Source organism: Leptidea sinapis, chromosome 41, assembly GCF_905404315.1.
Source record: "Leptidea sinapis chromosome 41, ilLepSina1.1, whole genome shotgun sequence".
In the NCBI taxonomy this organism is placed as follows: Eukaryota; Metazoa; Arthropoda; class Insecta; order Lepidoptera; family Pieridae; genus Leptidea; species Leptidea sinapis.
The window spans coordinates 5,583,017-5,604,602 of record NC_066305.1 but is presented as its reverse complement, the minus strand read 5'-3'; the positions used below and the strand labels follow the sequence as shown (position 1 = coordinate 5,604,602).

The 21,586-nt window shown below is 33.9% G+C and overlaps 1 protein-coding gene across 2 annotated transcripts in view; it reads right to left on the bottom strand.

Annotated features, from left to right (window-relative positions):
• The window catches only part of LOC126976589 (ATP-binding cassette sub-family G member 1), a 118,514-nt gene that overhangs the window by 47,208 nt on the left and 49,720 nt on the right, over positions 1–21,586 (bottom strand). The window lies entirely within an intron of this gene.

Here is a 21,586-nt window from a genome sequence, read left to right as displayed (position 1 = left end):
TTATAACTGATTAATTACCTTATCAATAAACATAATCACCAACAACGAAAGAACAATATAAGATTATATTCGCATGAAGATAAATGTAAATAATATTATAAAGGGAAACGATTTGATTTTTTGTTTGTCAGTGATCTTAAAACTATTTAATGAATTTGAAAAATCATCTAAATATTATCAAAAAAAAAGTGAGAGACCACTACGCAAGGTATCAAAGAAGCACGGAGAATATACAAAGTACTATCTACGCGACTCAATAGGGCTACAAGAAACACAAGAGCTGTCAGTTATTTCAGTCAACGGATCAGCCTCGCTATCCACGGAAACGCTTCCAGAAAGATTTAATTTAATGTCGTCATAGTATTGTCTATATAAGCCTTTTTTTTATTTCGTCTTTTTTTTCTTTTGTTTGTCGTTTGAATATATAAATTATAAGGTATCAAAGTAATTTTTGGGCGTGCGATAAGAAAAGTATTGGCGACCCAAAGATTTAATGTAACTAATCTACTTAATACAGTTTTTTATATTTTATATTATTTGTATTTTAAATACTGCACTGGCGAAGTCAACCCGAAGTCGTTAATAAAGTGAATCTAATAATATTTAATTATATTATTATAAGCATATAATAATTGCTATCCTAGCAGACGCAGCAAATGAAGTCGATTGACAAATCTACCGGTAAATTATAATATCACTAGTGAAATTATAATATCACGGCTTTGACAATATACCTGCGACATAAATGTCGACATATTAACTTATATGTATATAAACAAATGAAACATTTAAAAGAAAATAAGTATTTTAAATTTGAAAAAAATTGGATACATGTATGAATAAATGTAATTTATTCGCCCAGTAAAATGGTCACTTCGTATTTTTCTCAGACACCTCCAACAAATATTGTTAATACTGTGTATATTATATATGTATATAATATACGTATACTTTAATAAAAAACGTCTCGGATACAAGTGAAAATTTAAACTAATCTTAGTTGAACTATTTTATAATGGAATTGTTTAACTGAGAAAAGCTTAGCTCCTGGCTAAGCTGGGCTCCAACTAGATACCGCACTAACAACAATAGGTTTTTTAATACGGCAACTATAAGATGCTTGTGTCCGTGGCATCTTGACACTCAATGGCATCTTTAAAATTTTGAAATTAATAAAATACAAAATACTTACTGATGATATGTGATCCCAGTGTCTTTCTTATTTCTTTTTGTGTTATTTTTATAAAGTTTTACTACGCTAGCCGGCATTTTAGTTTCAATTATTAGCAAAGTTTAACAGAACATGTGGCACGTCAACGTCACACATTGTTCGAGTCTGGCTCGAGTACGCCCATTTGGGCGTAGTATTTGCCACACGTTGCGACTACGCCTGCAGTATCTAGTTGGAGACCAATCCTTATAATAAGCCTGTTTTTATGATTATTAGCAGAGTGGATCATCAATAATTTTTGTCAATGGTGCATTTATTTTCACTTTATAATTTAAGCAAGGCTTATGTAATTCCTCTGGTGTTACTAGTAGTATGATAAGTCGCGGTCATCACATTCCATTGAGTTACCCGTACGTATGCTAATTTGGGCTCCTTTTAATTATAAAGAAAGTAAAGTCTTAAATTATTACTTAATGCACATGCATATTGATTAAATTAGTCACATAGAAACATAATAATTTATCTCACAATCTTTACCCGCTCAAGGTACATATAAAAACACATGTTCAATAAATTGTATAGTTGTTAAATATGTTAAACGGGACAAATTATGCGTAAGAAATTATAGTCTAGTCTGACATAACAATACGTTGTTATAGATTACTGGTGATACGACGGCCACCGGTGTACTTATTATTATATTATAATATAATTATCAGCTCGTAAATCGATGGAATCGGATCCCTTTATAGTCTGACTAGTACCTATTTTATTGAGGACATTCAATTTATTTTAATATTGGCACACGTAACAAGGACCAACACGTGACAGGACATTTTTATATCTTTGTCCTTACAATCAACAATGATCACCATATTTTTTTAAAACTAGGAACAAACATAAACTTTTCCTCCAGCCCGTTTATGTCGAGATAATAAGTCCTTTGTGGGGCAATATAGGTATACTTGGGCTTTTACATAGAATTGTTAAAAAACGATTATTTGATAAAGGCAAAGAATATATATAATAGTTGGTAAAGGTTCATGCATAATGAACATCTTAAAACTATTATACAAGGAGTGACCCGTTGTTGGTTGTTCGTGGTTCTCTTTGTGCTCTGCTTCGTCTCCCCTCCACTCCACTCCACTCGTATTGACCAAGGCAAACTCCCACAGATTGCTTGATGCTCAGCGTTGTACGTGTGCTAATAATAATAATTAACGTGTTTGCATAAATAAAGAAGAAATTTGTGATTATTATATAAATTGCGATTAATGGCTACATCTTATCGTTAGTTATCTTCTAAGCCTAGGAAATTTTCTAAATTACCTTGATTTATAGATAAATAGGGAGTGATATGAAACGCTAATATTGTGATAACGAATGCTTGGATATAAAGATTTGATTATAAACATCTAATAATTGTTATTGCTAGTAAAAACGCATTAAAATAATCGTTGAATGCGGATCTTAAATTCAGCATTTAATAAATAAAATGTTAAAGCAAAAAAGCCTAACAACAGGTGCAAAAAGTATAAGACGTATCTGATTAACGTGATTTTAATGGTGATTCTCGGTAATTTATAAACACGACGAGCAATTATGTTTTTGGTCCCGGCATGGATTGTGTCTTTGACGGCCCGAAGAGCGAGTGATTCGCGCTCTGACGTACAATGTTTGTTCCAGTGGCGTAGCGTGCCTTGGCGGAGCCCCGTATATAAATTGTTTGGGGGCCCTTATAATGTCTTTATAATTATGATGAATAAATATTTCTTTTATTTAAAGGGTAAACATTTCTCACAAAGAAAAAAAAATGTTTGCATAAAATTAAAAGAAATATTTATTTATCATATCTGCCACTTTTTTCAATTTTTTTTTTCAAACTAATCAAATTAAATATACACTCTCCTTGCCTTTCCTTCGGCAAACTGATTTATTAAATAATTTATAGCTGATGATGACATTATTTTTTTTAGCTTTTTTTTACTTTTGTCTTTCTGAATTAAAAAATTTGGGAAGTTATTATTCATTTTTGCTTACGCACGTCGGGGGCCCCGTATTATTCATAGGGCGGTAGCTACGCCCCTGGTTGGTTTCTAACTTTAATGTTCGCAGCGCGTGGAGTTAGATGTATAAAGCGTAGGTACTTAGACTTCGCTCAGACTGTACTACTACTTACGTAAAACTTGACTTTACGTATGACTTTGGCATTGGGCTGTCTTAGATTAAGCTCAGGCAAATTGCATCTGTCAAATGACTATAAACACGAAATTAAGATTTACTCAGCATGCATCTATAATAATTACGAAGAATGATATATGTATTATGTCATACATAGTATTATGGTTAATTTATTCTGCGGAGGTTAAAAATTGGTGTTTCTTTTACTTGATAAATATCTCCATTGCTTATTCATCGTATTGGGAAATTTTCTATTTATTCGGGAGGATACTTCCAGATTGGTTCAATACAAAAATCAGATCTTGAATCTATGAGAAGATCAGTAAGAGTAAATTGTATTAATTTTTTATTTTGTAAAGAATTTTCTATTTCTTGGAACTGACTAACTGTTAGAATATATTTCAAGATTACCGAAAAATTTGTTTAAAATTAATTACTTAATATGTTTAGACGAAAAAAGAACAGTTTTAAATAAATATCCCACGAAAAAAGCAATTTGATTAATTTCAATGACGGCTACTATGTGTCTGCTCGTATTTGTAATTCACAATTGTATTAATAAAAGGCAAACTTAAACCTTTGACTGCGACGCTCCTCAAAGGATTTAAATCGTTGGAGTGAAAATTAAACGTGGGATCTGAGGCAGATATCTAAAGAGCGTACATAAGACTTTTTTCAGACTTTACTTAACAATTTGTTATGTTTGAAAAGTGATAAACCTCACTTCTAGGATTAATACACAAATAAATGATTTTATGACACTCGAACGGTTAACAACGTTGCCCTGTCCATTCTAGGTCTATTACCAAAATCGAAAGCCGAAGTTTCGGTTTTCGAATACTTCGGATCCGAATAGTGCGGATGGATTTCGTTTCGAAATAAATGTCAAGTGAATTTGGGAATAAGGTAAACGAAAGACAAAACGTCTAATCAAGAACTTCGTGTCGATCTTCGGATCCAAAATTCTTTCATAATGGGAAAATGTAGGATTCGTCAACCGAAACTTCGTATTTTGATTTTAGCAATATGTCTCCTGACCCCGCGTTACTCGAACCACGCTACCTCTACAATTCCTACATTGAAAAACTTTCATTGATTACTTTTTTACAACAACCGTCAAAATTATTATACTTCTGAGTTAGGGAAACGTTATTAGTGAAATAAATGCCATCAGAAACATGACTTGTAAAAAATTCTAGTCTCACAACTAAGCTCTTCTATCGTACAAACTTGTGAGATCCAAGTAAATACTAAGTCGGTCAATTTATTCAGTCTCTACTTAAGGGTCCTTCTGTCTTAAGTTATTACGTAATAAGCTAACCCAACAACATCTTATAGTTATCATATTATCAATATGAATAATCTTTTATGTCTTAAACTATAATTAAACTAAACACGATAAATACTGTTTTACATGTTGCCCTTTGGTTTGTAATAATATATGAACTGAAAATCAAATAATAAATATTTAAATAGGCTTAAACTCAGCGCTTTTGATAAGTCATTACATTTTTTATTTAATATACTCAATCTACCATATCTACATATAAATATTGCGTGATAGTTACTATAACTTCCATTATATCGAATTAGTCAAGCGCATAATGTAAATTTTAATCATATTGATATTCTCAACACGTCAGTTAGAATGTTTAAAAATCAAATAGTACAAGCTTAGATTGTGGGTTGGTCTCCGCTGCGCTCCAACTAGATAACGCAGGCGTAGTCGCAAAGTGCGGAAACTAATACGCCCAAGTGGGCGTTTTCGAGCCAGTTTCGAACAATGTGTGACGTTGACGGGCCACATGTTCTGTTTTTGTTAAATTTTGCTTACAATTGAAACTAAAAGGCTGGGTTGTTTATTAAAACTTTGTAAAAATAATACTACAAGAAATAAGAAACGCTGGGTTCACATAATAATAGGTATTTACCTAAGAAATTGCCGTTCTGCAGTACCTACTGGCCATTTCAAATCAAAATAATTTTTGTTTGGCTTAGAATTCTAATTTCAAAATAATTTTATTTTAAACATGGATTTTTTTCCAAAAGTAATTATTTGTTTATTGATTAGTGTTACATTTTCATCGCATTTCAATATTTTTCGTCATCATGGAGTTTCGCCAAAAATTCGAGTAATATGGGTACCGTCGTGGAAGCAACGCGACACGCAACATCAACGACGCGGACGTTTACAGAGCTAACACTACAAACCAACGCACCACCTATTATTGGTTTGCTCGCTTCCGTTCTGGAAATTTCGACCTGCAAAATGAACCTCACGGTCGTCCGAAGACTTTTTTTATGGAATAGGAGGACATACGAGCGTACGGATCATCTGGTGTTAAGTGATCACCGCCGCCGACATTCTCTTGCAACACCAGAGGAATCACAAGAGCGTTGCCGGCCTTTAAGGACGGTGTACGCGCTTTTTTTGAAGGTACCCATGTCGTATCGTCCCGGAAACACCGCACAAGGAAGCTCATTCCACAACTCCTTGAAAGCCGCACTGGGGAGGACCGCCACACATCCAGATGGTGGGGATGATATCCTAACTTGCGGCGTGTCGTGCGAAGGTGGAATTCGGTGGCAGGAATCAGGTTAAACAGCTCTTCGGAACACTCCCCGTGACTTTGGTCGACAATGACGAATTAAAGGCTATTATGGAAGCTGATGATACACAATCTACGGCTGAATTAGCAGCAGCTTTCGACGTTAGCGTCAAAACAATATTGGTCCATTTGCGTCAAATTGGCAAGGTTAAAAAGCTTGCTTGAATGGGTGCCCCACGAATTCAATGATCGCCAGCGCCAAGTACGCGGCGAGACGTGCGTTGCACTGCTCAACATACACAAAAATTAAGGAATTTGGAACCGCATTGTTACCTGCGAAGAAAAATGGATTCTGTTTGATAACCGCAAGCACTCAGCAAGTTGGTTGGATCCTGGTTCAGCACCTAGACAATGCTCTAAACGAAAACGTACCCCTAGAAAAGTGATGGTCACTGTTTGGTGGTCTAGCGCCGGTGTGATTCATCACAGCTTCTTACCAAACGGGGTGAGCATTACTGCAGATGTGTACTGTGAAGAACTGAACACAATGATGAAGAAGCTGGCACATCTCCAAACTGCATTGGTCAATCGCTCGTCTCCGATGCTCCTGCACGAAAACGTGCGACCTCATACTGCACAGCAGACGGTCTTCAAGTTGCAAGAACTGGGGTTGGAAGCTCTCCGTCATCCGCCCTACTCACCAGACCTTGCGCCTACAGACTACTACTTTTTCCAGAATTTGGATAACTTCTTAGCGATAAAAATTAAATACCCGAGAGGCAGTACAAAATGCCTTTGAAGAATTTGTTGCCTCCCATCCAGCTGATTTCTTTAAGAAGGGCATCAATAAACTGCCACTGCGTTGGCAAAGATGCATTGATTGCATGAGTGTTTACTTCGATTAATAAATTAAAAATACATGAAAAAAATTCGATTAAATTTTTTCATACAAAACGGCAATTTCATAGGTAAAGACCTAATATTATTATCATCAGTAAGTATTTTGTATTTTATTAATTTCAATGTTAAATAACACGAAGCGTATATTACAAAATTTGAAATATGCCATTGAGTGTCAAGATGCCACGCACACAAGCACCTAATAGTTGACGTAATAAAGAAACCTTTTGTTCTTAGGTAGTGCGGTATCTAGTTCGAGCGCAGCGGAGACCAATCCTTAATCAAATAGTACAAGCATTAAAATCATAACTAATACCTTTTATATTGTTTAAAATGTATAGTTTGTTACAATTTTTTTCCTTTTTTTTGTATCTAAGTATTCAATTTAAACCTTGTAATGTAATAAAATAGTACCTATATATCACTTTCTCATTTTTTGTAACTAATCTGTGTTTAAAGGTGCATTTAGTATCCTTATATTTAGTATTTTAGTTAGTAAGATGTAATGTATCACAGTTTGTTGACCCCAATAAATAAAATAAAAAATAACTTTGCCTTTATACGCTTGCAATTCGTTGAATAGAGGGATACTGAGAATTCCCAATGATATTTAAAAGTATTTAATACTATAATATCATTGGGAATTCCTCGAAACGTGGTAAATTTGACGTTGTTAAAGTCAGTTAATATTTCATAACATCATAGTTATGTAAAAACAGATAATTCGTTTTTATATATTTTACGAATTAAATCGCGGAATTAGATCACTAATAGGTATATTATTCGCAAAGTTTGCAAAGTTTTTGGTATAAATTTCAAAATCAGACATAATTATTTCCGCGTTACAATTATTTATTATACCGCTGAGTAAACATGTAGATACAAATTATAGTTATGGTGTTTCAACTATTAAAATATTTACTTTTGCACGAATAGGCCGGCATTTAATATGTTGAACTTCCTGGAGTTTGTTCTGGCGCTCACATCCGCTTCAAAATCAAGTTTAAATAAGGAAATGTTTATTTAAATCATTATTTAATACAATTGATCAATGAATTTAAATTCGAGACTCATTAACATTATTTTATAGAAGGCATCAACCGAAAAAAATATTGCTCTCGATTATCGCTTAGATCGATGCTAATTAATAACATTTTTTGTTGGAATGGGAAATAGGAGAATGCAATGTTTAATCATTTAGGTCAAAAGATGACAATCAAATGACAATGACAAATTTACACATGTTACAATAGAATTAGGGCTATATTTCACTGGGACACCACGGTGGCGCAACCAGTCGCCGCTACCAACAATATGTATACAGCTCTATGGAGAGTTACTCACGTGGTGTCCGTTTGGTTGTGCAACGAATTTGGCGTTTGCATGGTGTCTAGTTTCGTAGCTTCCCGGAGAAATATAGCCCCTATCTGTCACATTCACAATAACAAGTTAAAAAATACCAATGCGTTACCCCGTTGATGGATTGAACAAAGAGCTCAAAATGCTCCATAGATCTTTCATTGAAATTCCAAAAGTTAAACGCAGGAATTGGATAAAAATATTGACTAGAGAAATCGGCAGCTTGTGAACGATGTTGAGAGACTAAAAAATGCTGCATGAAACATACAAAATTAAAAATATGTTTAAGAAGCATGTGAACAAGCTTCTTTCATATTTTAATTCTGTTATTGTTCATTTACAATTTGTGGCGTGACCACCTCGGACGCGTAATGGCTCTGGTGTCCGTAAGTCCGTAACTATAGCCTCAATTGGAATAAGCTCCTTACTATTTTGAATATTATAAATCTAGGTAACGCACACACTGACAATTTAAAATTGGTCACGAATCATCTTTCAGGGCTTTCAGGTCGTTTATGTGATAGTATTTTCTAAGTATTGTGTACCTCATTGGAAGATAACAGTTGGCTTATAAACAGCAGCATAAAAACCTGATTTAAATTATACGTAATTGTCACAGATCAAAAAAAATCTAGTTGTTAATTAACTATTAACTCGTGTTACGTTATTGTTATGACTTGTGACTTGTTAAATTTTTTGTGTTGTTAAATACCTATTATTCAATTATCGTTACAATTTCAATAATTGCTAGTCTGTTCTATTATTAAGCAAATGTTTCCCTTTCGAAACGCTTCAAAAACAGGTGCTATGTTGAAGCAAAGCGTACATCAACGCACAATAAAAAAAAGACATGTGGCACTCGGGGACGGGTAAAGCTATTGCATAACATTTTTTATCAACTTATGCAATTATAATTATTTATTTATTTTATTTATGCAGTATTTTTTTTCCTTTGTTTTTTTTTCTTTGATATTAATTCAAGTTACACTTCTGAGCGTCGTGACCGATAAGAAAACATTTTTTTTTCTTTTATTAAATAAATGAGAAGTAAGTATTATTCAAAATATTTTTATTATCTTACAATACATGTAGGTTATTCAGGAATATTTATCATTGAAACTATAGGTTTATGGTAACTGAAATAAGAAACATAAGTTTGAGACTTGATGTCTCCTAAATATCTGGAAATTACCGCGTCAATGGTGGTCCCATATTTTGTAGTGGATTCTTGTGGATCATTATTCATTTTCAAATTCAATATTTTCGAAAAAATACTCTGATTTTTTATCAGCGAAGTTAATGTTGAAATCGCCAGTCAAACTAACTGGAAATTTATTATTATTTGTACCAAGTATTTTCGACCCTTCTTCTGTGTACTCTGAACGTAGGAACCTGGGACCTCCTGCACAAAAAGCATACGTGATAACCGCTGTTCCACGGCAACTGTTATGATCATGGCGAAATATCTATATACATGTAGTAAGTGGGGTGTTAGGTTATTTTCGTTACGGAATTTCTGGATTCGGTCTCCACGCTCAAGGCCCGCGATAGAAGCTATGCAATGGCTTAACTAGAAATTGAAATGGAAACTAGTCTAAGTTTTGTCGAGACAGATTCTTCCACAAGACGTGGTACATACGGGCCACAAGCCTCGTGACAACAGGTTTATTGTGACAACTTGCTTTCGAACGTTTAAAAGGTGAATAAATATGAAAATGCTCATAATTTTTCTTTGATGTGTCTTCCGGTGTTCAGAAATCAAATTAAAATAGTAGTTTAAAATGAATAACTAATTAGAATTTTTAAATCTTTCTAACTTTCTCAGGAGGTAAAAAATAAACTTTTTTTTAGGTAACGATATATTAACTACAGTTGTTAACTATCTATCAGATTATTTTTATGTACCTAGATTGATAAATCTTAAGTTTTCGCAACAACAAAACAAAAAATTTATCAGAAAGCTTAGAATTGATTAACAGACTGTATCATAACTGTGTGTGTCTATCAATATCAGATTGAAAACTTAAAATAGCCAGTATTTCAGGAAAACTCTGTTTTGTAAGTAAGGAATATCGTGTATAATTAATGGAAAATAATAAAAAAAAATCAATCGTACCGAGCATTTTTTTTATTTGTTTTTATAAAAAAGGATGCCTTTTGTTTGTTTTAAGTTTATTTTATACAAAAGTTTAGCTATTTTATATATCGATTGAGGCAGTACGAAGTCTGCCGGGTCAGCTGGCTAGCTAGTTTACAATAAAATGAGCTTCACATCAACAATTTTTTTAACAGAATATGATGAACTAGTCTTAACATAATAATTGAATTAAATCGAAATAGTTTGCACTTTCCTCTAATTATATTTCGTCGTTTAAAACTAAAGCCGAAATATGGAACATGCCATAAATTACACCCATAATAAAATTTCGTCTGCTATGTATCCGCATTTAATGCAGTAATTGTTTACAATACTCTTAGTCAATGAGGTTGAATTAAGAACCCGATTCGGACAGTGACACACTTCACTTTGTGAATCACATTGAAAATAAGAACTTCTAATACCTAATCTGTTTTGTAAAGAGCAACCTTAGAATTTCTTGCTCGTTCTTCTCTAAGGAAATCTGCCTTCCGAATGAGTAACATGAAAAAAAAGACATATTTCAAGTGTAATATGATATTCCTATGAACTAATATATTTTTGATTTAATTTGACCCAAAATGTGCTTACATTGTTTTTAAGCACAAATTTGCCTTTCCGCTATCATTCTGCGAATGAGATGTCCTTTTAAGCGTATATAACGTCATTGTTCTATAATCTTAAATAAGAGATCGAATGAATTTGTAATTGAATTAAAAAGAATTACCATTAACGGAATAAATTTATAACATACCCACACCTAAAAAAATGTGAAAATTCAATCCGGTCAGATTCCGAGTTTTTCCCGAGAAGATTTTGGTGAGTCCACACCAAAATCTTCTCGGGAAAATTCACAGGCGGTCGCCTGTTTCGCGAGAAATTAATTGAAATATCTAATGACCGGTTTGTCGAGGAATCATTGACAGGTTCATAAACTTCGCTGATATTGATTACCGATTTATTAATTATTGATTATGACGAGCAAAGAACAAAGACATAAATTATAAACTTGTTTGTTTGAATAATGTTAGTGACAGTGACTGATTGATTCAATAAAACTTGCCTATGAGATTTTTCATTCCGTCATATTATAATAATTTGCAATAACATATATAACTGTGATATCCCTCTCTTTGGGGTTTAAATAAAATTAAATTTGTAGCTACAACCTGAGAGTTGAACAAGACATAACAAGATTTCCGAACCATACGTCATTCGAACCGTTTGCTCAGTTGGAAGAGAGCTCGGACAGAACCCGAGAGGTCGCGGGTTCGAGTCCAGCATCGTAATAAATTTTAGTTACAAATTTAATTTAATACTCTATCCTAAAAAAAAGGAGTTTTGTTTGCGATTCTTGCGTCCATTGTTATGGAGGACTGAGGCGTGCCTTCTTTGAATTGGTCGTTCAATAAGTTATTTAAAAATGCTATTTTGAAAAAAATTCTTGATTTTTTTTTCTACATTCGTAATTCAATGTCGTTAAATTGACTTCATCTGAGAGCGGTGAAATCCTACTACATGAGGAGTTCTTCTCAGGTCTGAGGCACTCGTTTGTCGAACATATGGTAGATTGTAACTTGAACTAAAATGTAATGGAGGAGCAGATGTAATGCGCCTCACAATTTCTCGCCATCTTTCTCTGTTAGAGGTAATTCGAGTGCAGGGGGACGGCCACACCAGAATTGATCTGATCGGTCCATTGCAAAGGTGACCTTTCCACGCGGTCTAATGCCATCCACTTTACCCTGGACGACAAGACGTTCTATGGATTCTATGTCGTTCGTCTCAGTGTGTCCAAAGAAGGCCAGTGTGCGGGACTGCACTATGGACGATAAAAGCTGTTTGATTTTAGTTCCTGGAGTTTTGAAATCTTCGTAAGAAATTTGATCCGCGATACACGAAGCAACATTCTCTAGCTCCACATTTCCAGAGCGTATATCTTCTTCTATGAATCCTCTCGCAATCTCCACGTTTTGGTGGCATCAAAAATATGGGTAAGATTAGTAACTTGCAATAAGTAATTTGTAATTCAATATTGAATAGTAAGATTCGAGTTATAATATAAACTGTCGGCTGTTTTGCTCTTAATTTCCATAAACATAATATAACTATAATGTGTTCTTGAAAAGTGTTCAATCTTCATAGTGCCAATGCTGAACACAATATCTGATATGACGCTGTTTTATCAATAGTGGTCACTGTGATTTATTTATATAGTAATAATAATATTGACACACTTTTACACAAATTATCTTGCCCCAAACTAGGCACAGCCTGAACTATGGGTACGAACAACGATATAATTAACTTAATATACTTACTTAAAAATACATAAATACATATAAACATCCATGACTCGAAAACAAACATTCATCATATAAATGATTGCACCTACCGGGAGTCGAACCCGGGACAAATATATAATGCAATTAGAGAACGCCATAGATGAAACCTGAACAATTACAACATGACAACGAGAAAAAGAAAGATTTAAGTAAAAATAAACATTTAATGAAGAATAAAGGAAGATTAAATTATTTAAACTGTACATTAGAATTATAAAATGACTACAATTAAGAAGAATCTTCTTATTATTATTTGAATGATACTTAACTTATGAAGTAAAATTAATAATACTAATGCTAAACTTTTTGTTAAAAATTTCGACCAATCATATCTTGAGTAGTTGTGTACACAAGCAGTTTGTAGGTAGGTATGTCTAGATTTCTTTACACAAAGAGTTAGATCGAGTATTTTTTGTGCAAGAAGATCGTATACATTGGTATGTTCTAAATTTAAACTCGATTATAATGATTAAAACTGCTAATTATTCACTGTTTAAATAATAAAATAAGCATTTTAGAGGAGAAATTATATGAATAATATTTTACATGACATGCACGTTGTTATAGTGAATAATTCGTTTGACTAATATTTGAATTGGGCGAGATTTTTATGGAATAGGAGGACAAACGAGCGTACGGGTCACCTGGTGTTAAGTGATCACCGCCGCCCACATTCTCTTGCAACACCAGAGGAATCACAAGAGCGTTGCCGGCCTTTAAAGAAGGAGTTTCACTAAGCTAGTCAGCCTAGTGAAACTCTCTAAGAAAAAAGCGATTGTGAAACGTGCAGTGCTTGATAGATTGATACATGACAGCTATAATATTTTTGTGTTTAGGTACATAGTAGTAAATAATCCTTAGAGTATATTTTATAGTGTTAATATTCGAAGAAATAATCCGACTGTTGTTTTGTTCCTTAGTCATCAGACAATTAAAAGTGTCTATCAACATAAAAATGTTAACCTTTTAATAGTCGTGATTAAATAATTTATATGTCTAGATAGAGTTACTTGCTAATAGACAACCGATAAAACAGGCCAGGTATATTAGTTGCGTGCGTGAATTGCTCAAAATGGAGGTTAATTCTAAATTCAATTTTTTTCGTCGTTTTCACATCTGTCATAGTCTATCTAGACGTATAAATGATCTAAGTATTCGTGTTAAAAATCACAAAGATACATTGAAAATTGTATGTTTTGCAAAATAATCGTCGCCAGATTATTTTTGTATGTCCCTATTATATTTTCTGAGGGAACTCAAGCGGTCATTGAACAAATTAGTTTAATTCATAATAATATTCAAATACAAGAGAAATTTCTTACGAAATTCAAAGTATTGCGATAAAATATTATATTCTGTTAAGTTTTAAGAACAACAAGGTATCCTAAATAGACAAGTTTTAGTTGTTTTAAATAAATTTAGAAATACTGTTTATATATGCTAATAAAATATTATTGATTACTCTGTGGTAATGGGCCTTATAAGGAAGCTCATTGTCGCTCAGTGGACGTTGGATGAGGGCAGCGCAGGACCGATCATCATGGCAATCTTTGGGGGAGGCCTTTGTCCAGCAGTGGACGTCTTCCGGCTGAAAATGAACTCTGTGATTACGCTCACCTCCGGTATTTTCGTAGTTTTTAGTTTTTTATCTCCACCAGGGCCATATCTTAAAATAGACATTGTTATACAGTGCCTCTAACATTAGTTTGTACAGTTTATTATTAACCAATAAACTAAGTGGAAAAACCAGTGCATTTTAATGAACACAGTTCACTCTCTCAATGACAACTAACTAATGCCAAGCGTGGCTGATTATTTACGACTTGTTCATTAACAATTCGTAAGCATCCATTAGCTCTCCTTTTCTATTTTGCCGTAACTCCGTTAGAGATGTTCTTATCTATCGCATGCTTTGTTTTTATTTCCACAAGTGAGAGGCTCCTCTGCACAGGATGCCGGCTAGATTATGGGTACCACAGCGGCGCCTATTTCTGCCGTGAAGCAGTAATGTGTAAGCATTACTGTGTTTCGATCTGAAAGGCGTGGCAGCTAGTGAAATTACTGAGCAAATGAGATTTAACATCTTATGTCTCAAGGTGATGAGCGCAACTGTAGTGCCACTCAGAATTTTTAGTTTTTGCAAGAATCCTGAGAGGCACTGGTTGGTTAAGATAAAGTTTTTCTTTTAAAATGTAACTGATGATTATTGACCATCATAAGTGTAGATATATGTATGTCAAATATAACCTATATTATAACGTTATGTGTTGTATCATGAATAAATACTTTACTTACTAATAGGTTCATATAAAATGTAACTAGTTGATTTGATAAGAAACGTGTTTAATTAACTGTTCATTTGACCTTTTTCATTACAACTATGCCAAATTTGATCCCGTATTGATGTTTTTCGAACGAAAATCAGGTTTAATTTATTTCCAACATTGTGTTCGTAGTCTAATACCGGAACGGCAAAAGTTTTCTCCTTCGTCGTCGTTTGTCAACTGTCACTGTCCGAATCGGGTTCTAAATCCAACATACGTAGCCTGAACTGAATTAATGTTTTACATTGATGCTTATTGACGAAGAATATTTTAAACAACTGGAGTAAATGCGGTAATGTATAGATATGTCAGTCGAAGATTATTATGATGTAATTTGTAGAATGTTCCATATTTTGCCTTTTTTTATATACGTCATTGATTTCAAATGACGCTTGCTTTTGGAGTGGTGGGCTGGTCGTTTCCTTCTCTAAAATATTGGATTGTTCGAAGGAGGTGATTGCTGGTCAATGCGTCATTCACGTGTTCGGGCGCTCCTTGCTGGTGACTTGATGATCCTTTTATCAAGAGCTCACCTTCAGGTTGTTAATTTAAAATTAATATATTAAAGTTAAAATAATATATATATATATATATATATATATATATATATATATTTATAGTTTTAATGAGAATGAGTGGCAAGAAAATTAGGGCCACTCTTTTATATCAATATTTACAGTTTCTTCATTTTACTGATTATTTTAATTACCATCTATGTAACCGCGTCACATAGATTTAAAAACTACTTAAACGTCATGTCTCACACAAGTAAAAAATAAGTAATAAATAAATTAAATAAAAACCACGAGAGTTATTAATGTACAGTATACAGTGTGAATTGATGCATATTATACTCAAAAAGTATTGTGGTTTTTATTTAATTAATTTATTTTTAAAATTGTGTAAATATTTTAAGCACATCGCTTCACGTAGCTAATATGGTAATTAAAGTAATTAATAAAATTATTAAACTGTAAATATTGTTATAAATACAACTGTGACCTTGATTTTCTTGCCACGTCTACTCATTAAAACTCAACCTTTTCCAAAGTGTTGGTAAATGGTAAAATGTAAAATTTTTGTATCATAAGACACTTATGACGTAATTGAATGAATTAATTTGATTTGAATTGATGACACTGACATTGACCTGCCTGAGTTTAATTAGTATTTATAACACAGTGTGGAGCGATTTTTTTTTCAGCATTATAGATTGATGTAAAGGTTGAAACGTTGTGTTGTGATATCTGATTATTATTATAATAATGAAAAATCAATGAATCTGGTATGAGTTAAAAAACGTATTTATTTTTCTTGTAGAACTATTATAGTGACAAAACATCAGAACCTACATAACCATTATATAAACAAAAGTCAAAATAGGACAATGAAAACTTCAAAAACACAGCAGTGACAGCACGAAAGTATCACGACATGTGACTACATCACTAGTGCTGTCGCCTGCATAGCAATGTATGTTGTAGGTGTCCAACAAATCATTGATATGAAGAAGAAACAGTGTAGGAGATAGCACTCAGACTTGGGGCACTCCAGACAATACCGTCGACAACGACCTATATCCTGCGCCCATTGAGGAAGATGGTGGTCCACTTGCAAAGACTTTCAGGAAGCGCAGATGATGGAATGGATGGATGGATGTTTTGAGAGAAGTGCCTTTTGCCACACACGATCAAAGGCCTTCGCTATATCCAGGCTAACAGCCAGGCCTTCTCCTTTGCTTTCGATAGCCGCCGCCCATCTATGTGTTCGATATACCAGAAGATCGCCTGCCAACCGACCATGGATAGGGCCGTACTGTTGATCAATTGGTAACCTTCTAGGTTTACTAAGAGCTGGCGATTAATTATGCTCTCCAAGATTTTGGAGAGCAGGGAGGTAATAGCTATAGGCCTGCAATTTGCCAGATCCGAACTGTCACCTTTTTTTTGGATCGGATGGACAAGGGCTGACTTCCATGAGTCAGGGATTATGCCTTTTGAGTATGAGTACCGGAATAAACACGTTAGCACCAGCATCAACTCAGTGGCACACGTTCTAAGCATGAAGAAAAACAACGAAAACAAAGCTTGTCGAACAGTTTTTTGTCTCAACTGTACTTCAGGCATAGAGCTCTGACACCGCGGGATGGTCGGCGGTGTTTTTGCGTTGAAGTCGACTTGGAGGCAAAAAGAGCGCACAGAAGATCGGCTTTTTCTTTTGCCGTATGGGCCAGGTGTCAGCAGGGACGTCTGTCTAGCAGCAAGAGGATCCATCTAGACGTCTTAATTATCTAAGTAAAAAACATTCCTAAAAACCCACTTCTTGTCGATTGCTGATATAAAGTGGAAGTAATTAACAAAAAAAGTTTTTCAAGATATAGTGAGTAGGTCACAAGTGCCAAGCGTAAATTGGTTTCAAAAATCACACTTTGTAAAAACATCTACCGTTAGCAGATAACATCTCACTTTTTCTTCGAGACAAAAAGTGACAGCTGTATTAAGGCCACGCAGTATTACGGTTTGAGTTCGTTGACCTCTTTTCTTACTGTCACTTTTTGTTACATTATTTTCAGAAGAATAATAACTGGACAATTTTTTTTTAATCAATACAGATAGCGAGCATGTATTAATACTTATTATCGGTACAAACAATATGGTCATTTGAATATGCAAATTCAGTGTAAAATGACCTTTCTTTGTTTGTAATAATAATATGTCTACTATGTATAAGTATCACAACCATGTACGGTTATAATATTACAAATACCTGCTATAGAATTATATAATGCCAATGACCATATATTCGTTTTAATAAAAAAAAAATAATAATAACAACTAATTAAAACCATACATTCATGAACAATAAATCAGGATCGTCATTCTGACTAATGTAAATCTCTTAGGTGGAGTATATTTTCGACAAGCGGTAAAGTTTCTGTAAACTCAAGTACAAAAAAGTATGGACCTTCCCTTTATCATGATAGCATGTTGCAACACGGCGTCTTTTTCAGCGGTCAATCAGTAATTGTGGTGCCGCTCAAAATTTTGGATTCAATGAAGAATGCTCAGAGGTTATCATCATACCAGCCGAAAGACGTCCACTGCTGGAAAAAGGTTTCCCCCAAAGATGGCCATGACGATCGGTACTGCCGACCTCATCCAATCTATTCCGGCGATCTTGACCAAATCAACGGTCCATCTTGTAGGAGACTACTACCAACACTGCCCTTTCTGGTACGTGGTCATCATTTGAGTACTTTACTGCCCCAACGGCCTAGTGTTCTTTGAGCTATCTATGTGCCTTGCCCACTGCCAATTCAGCTTCACAATCATTTTGGCTATTAGACTTTGGTTCTTCTACGGATCTCCTTATTTCTGATTCGATCGATTCGATTCAGGGAAAGTCCTCAGGGGTACTGCTTTGTAATGGACAGGTTATATCACTTACTATCAGATGAACGCCTTGCCCGTAAAACATAAATAAAACAAAACACGTGGGCGCTAGTAAACATTTTCCAATATTATCAACGCGCATGTTTACTTTCCTATTGTTTAAGATTGGCGAACGAACGAATGCTTACCTAGTTCCTCGCCTAATTAATGAATTACCCACTGATGTACGGAACTGTATAAATCCTTGTAATATTAAGAAAAAACTGAAGTCATACTTTTTAAGTCACTTAAAATAAATATATTTACACAATTTATCTAACTGGCACTAATGTTCTGTAGTTAATGTACCTAGATTTAACTCTTTGTTAGCATATATTACAAACCCGTGTGGTTTTCTGATGCTAGCTTTAAGTATTTTCTTTTGTAAACTTTAATGTAAATAAAAAAAAAAAGAAAAAGATATCAGAGTAACCGATTTATATATGACTTGTGCTCCATAATGTTTAAAAATGTTAATTGAAATACGATATTGCTATCAGCATGAATATGGCTACACTAAAAATGTTCTGATGGGATAGCATGGGATTTATAATGGAACATATTACGCAAAAGTATATATAATATTAAATATTGTAATTGCAATTCATTCTCAAAAATACGGTGTAATGGCAAATCCTTAGGTAATTTATACGACTCGATAGAGATTATGTTTTCATCTCTTGCTGCTAGACAGCCGACGAAAACAGGCCAGGTTTATTACATTAGTGTGCGTGACGAGCTACGTCTTACACTCGCGATTTGTATGTCACTTGTGTTAGTGTGTATTCATTGCTCAATATACAGGTTGACTGTCAACCTCAATTTTTTCCGACACACACACAGCTGTCACAGTCTATCTACACGTATAAATGATCTAAGGATAAATCATTAACTTTTATTGCGATACCATAAGTGGTTAGAGCGCGCTGGATACTGCAACTCGCCGTTCTATCAACTGTATTACACAAACATGCTGGTCGCTTAACATTTCTATTCTGGAGTATTTTTTTAAATGTAGTCTAAAGAGACCAGGATTTTTGTAGTCATGAAGAGAGGATGAAAGTACAGTAACTGAATGAATTAATGAATAAGCCTTTATTGCAAACAATGTAAGATTCGAACAATATATATTTAGTCTAAGTATTATTCTAATCTAAATAATATTGTGACTAAGTAATATTCTAAGCTAAGTAATAATAATCTAATATGAGTGATATTCTTAACATTAAGTCTTCCGACATAGGCCTCCTCCAGAAATTTCCATTGTGATCTGCCCAGAGCAGATCGTCTCCACTTTTTTAAAATCATCTTCCCATCTAATGGATTGTCTTCCTTGATTTCTTTTCCCTTGTCTTGGATACCAGTCTATAATATTTTTTGTCCATTTATCAATATTGCTTCTCAAGGTATGTCCTGCCCATCGACATTTTAATCTTTTTATAGTGTTGTCTATCCTTTCTAATTTAGTTTTCTTCTTGATTTATGTTAGTCGTACCATGTCTTTCCTTTTGATCTTTAATATGCTTCTTTAAATGCTTTGTTGACACACTTTCAATTTTTGCATATTTTTCTTTGTTAAGGACCATGTTTGGCATCCATATGCAAGGTGTAATGCACATATTAAAAACTTTATACTTATTATACTACATTATACTTTTTAAAGACCAGTATCTTCTCCAAGAACTTGCCACTCTTTGCTCTATTTCCTTGTCCATGAGGTTCATGAAGTACAGTAACTAGTAAGTAACAATTGTAGGCTACTTTTGCACAGTATAATAGGGTATATTCTGTGCAAGGGGCAAGAAGATGGTCACATTGGCTTCCTTTTCTGCCGTCAAGCAGTTTTGTGATCTGATTTGAAGGGGTCGTTGTAGCTATAGTCCGACAACTTTGTGCACGGCCGTCCCAGAGAGTGACAGACGGTGGCGGGGACAGGGTAATAAGATGTCAGCGGGTTGCGGGGAAGGGTAACGCATGAGACTGCCGTAACCCGCTACCGTAATTTGGCTAATCAGACTGAACATTTTATGTTCATAGAGTTATGCACAATTACGATGCCGCTCAGCTCAGAAATAAGGGTATTTCTATTGGACAGGAAGAAAACAGTAAGGAGTTTTAGTACAATGCCACCTTGATTAATTTTATCAGTACCTTCCGCCTCATGATATTAATTAATTAATAATTTATAATCCCAGAAAACTCAAGGATATACAAATTGCTTTTAAATTTTTAATATTATCAGATAATTATAAATAGCAAATATGCGATATTAATTAATTTGAGATTAGGTGTAAAGCAAGAATTTGATATAATTGCAAGCGTATGAGTCAAATATAAATACGAGATTATTTTGTCATTTTGGACGGGATCTGTCAAAGTGGTAGGCTGGCTGCATTTTATTTTATACTCCACCCACTCGAAACGTGCCTTAGTATTGACTTGACAACTGGGCCGAAAGTGTCATTTAATATGTACAAATATGCGGAAAGAAAAGCTATACGAAGTTATCTTTAATATGTTTTTCATAGATTTTTATTTGGACATTATATACATTTTTAAGTGAAAACTTTTTTAGCGGCGTTGAGCACTTTTCATGGGATATAAATAAAATGTTAAACTCGCGTCCTGAGACACGTGGCCTGATCGAAAATTCGTAAAACAGTCGTTGAAATTATGGATGAAAGATTTATACTTCTACACCGAGACGTCGAGGGATCGAATCTCAACCATGAAATATTTTTACAGTTTGTAACGGATGAAAATTGATCTAAGAGATAAACTTATGTAAAATAATTGTAATGTTTCTGAAGTGTTAAATTTTTATGTAATATAAATTGCCATTTTTGTGTACGATAGCATAATAAATAATTATTGCAATTCATGCAAAATATTATTCTCTAACCATTCTAAAATATTCAAAAATGCACAACGTTAATGTTCAAATTTTCACTTCTGCCGAGTGCAACCCGTATTTTTTTTATATTAAAAGACATATAAAATTTAAACACAAAGTATTACAATTAATCTCTTCTTAAATAGACTGTTACACGTAATTCAAATTGATATGTGCGTTATTTTGTTTAATACTTTCGCTTTGTTTGCTTAAATATAATATTCAAATCGTGATAGATCGTTTCTAAAACTAGAGCGATCAACGATCTAGTAAACAGAAATAAAATCTTACAATAT